The sequence below is a fragment of the Octodon degus genome, unplaced genomic scaffold (assembly GCF_000260255.1).
Source record: "Octodon degus isolate 3935 unplaced genomic scaffold, OctDeg1.0 scaffold00036, whole genome shotgun sequence".
Classification (NCBI taxonomy): domain Eukaryota; kingdom Metazoa; phylum Chordata; class Mammalia; order Rodentia; family Octodontidae; genus Octodon; species Octodon degus.
Genome location: NW_004524612.1, coordinates 16,784,530 through 16,786,533, shown reverse-complemented (window position 1 = coordinate 16,786,533; position 2,004 = coordinate 16,784,530). Strand labels below are relative to the sequence as shown.

At 47.0% G+C, this 2,004-nt stretch overlaps 1 pseudogene; it reads right to left on the bottom strand.

The window, feature by feature from the left end:
• Nucleotides 1-289: 289 nt before the first annotated feature.
• The window catches only part of LOC101559920, a 16,566-nt pseudogene continuing 14,851 nt past the window's right edge, over nt 290-2,004 (bottom strand).

Sequence of the window (2,004 nt, the reverse complement as noted above, 5' to 3'; positions counted from 1 at the left end):
TAAACTAGACACACATGTGTAAATATCATTTTGTCTCCCTAATGTATGCTATTATATTTGAAGTGATTTTCTTTCTTTCTTTCTTTCTTTCTTTCTTTCTTTCTTTCTTTCTTTCTTTCTTTCTTTCTTTCTTTCGCTGCAAAAGGATTTATTTTCTTTTGGTCCAGGATTTGGGAGGGGACTCCAGAAAGGTGAGAAAGCTGCCTAGTGGCTGGAGGGAGAGCGTTAGGCCGAAGCCCTGACGCCGGGTGATGCAGGAGCCCCTCAGAGACAGCCAGGCTCTGACCTCCTAGTCGTGTTTAAGGGTGAGCCTTTCAAAGAGGTGCTCACCCAGCATATCCTGGGGGCCTGCCAGCCTGCGGAGGGTGGTGAGGTGGTCAGCTGTCTTCTTGATGAGCGTCACCTCCTCATCTAGGAAGTGGTTCTCCAGGAAATCACAGATATGGGGGTCGGTCTTGGCAGAGCCCAGGGCATGAAGGTCCAGAAGAGCTTGGTTCAGGCTCTTCTCCAGGGCCATGGCACCTTCCATGGCGTCCAAGGTTTTGCCCTACTCGTCTTTAGATGGTTTCTGCACATCCTGAAAGAGTACATGGCCACCTCACCGGTTTTGCATCTTCAGGAGATGCTCGGCATCCTCGCATTTCTCCACGGCCAGCTCACGGAAGAAATGGCCCACGCACTCCAGAGCCACATCGTCTCGGTCAAAGTAGTAGCCCAGAGAGAGGCAGGTGTAGGAGGCCTGCAGGTGCAGGTTCACCAAGCGGTTGACAGCAGCCTCCACCTCGGTGGAATAACTCTGAGGAATCTGAGAGGTCACGGCTGGTCAGCAATAAGGAGCTACCCACAAAAGACTGGTGTTGGGGGCCGGGGAGATGGCTCAGTGGAATAAGTGCTTTCCTGACAAGCGCAAGGGTCTGGATTCCACCAAAAAAAAAAAAAAAAAAGAATGGTGTTGTCCATTCCTGGAAGGAGGAGATAGATGAGAAGATGCTCCCAAAATTTGTACCTGGAAGGTGGATGGGAAGATGAAAGAAGGAGTCCCGGGTCTGTTCCGTTCAAACACTGTTGAAGCGAGAAATAGGTCTGTGGGACCTCCGGACGCACCACTCCGAAGTGAGTTTCAAGATAGCAGAGTTGAATCTTCCTTCCTTTCCTCTCTGTGCCAATACCTGGCTCAGGGTCAGGCCTTATTACCCACCCTGTCAGGCACTGCCCTTTAGTTAATGTATCAGGATCATCTATATTTAATCCAATTACTGATGTGTTGGGACTTTGCTGGTCTCTCCTGTCCCTGCACCTCTCCTTTTATTAATTCTTTTTTCTTTTCCTTTTCCTCCTTCTCCTCCCCTCCCCCCACTCTTCTCCACCTCCTCCTCCTCCTCCTCCTGCTCCTGTTCCTTCTGTTTTCACTTCCAGGTGCGCACTCTAACTGCCTTCCTGTGGATTATTTGGCTATATGTTAGAATTAAAACTTGCCATCTCAGCAGCGCTCTGAACGTGTGTCTGCACACAGCTTTTCAGTGCGGGCCACAGACCTCCAACAGCCGCACCCTACCTTCTGGCATTGGCATTTTTCCAGTTGGAATGGTGTATAGAAATCTCAGTTCTTTCTGTTTCTTTATTTCACTTCTAGTACATTATTTTATTTTTTTCTTTTCTTTCTTTCTTTTTTTTTTTTTTGCGAAACTGGGGATTGAACTCAGGCCCTTGCACTTGCCAGGCAAGCTCTTATTCTACTGAGCCATCTCCCTGGCCCCTCTAGTACATTATTTTAAACATTTCTTTCACGTATTTAGGACCACAATAGTGTTATAATTATTCTTCAAATATCATTTTAAAAATTGAAGAAGAGAAGGAGACCTGTTGCGCTTCCCGGTATTTCCTTGATTATATTGCTCTTTCTTCCCGCCTGATGTTCAGGATGCCTTCTTGTATGAAGGTCTTTCTGTTTATTTATTTTTATTTTATTTTGGTGGAACCAGGGATTGAACTCAGGCCCTTGCA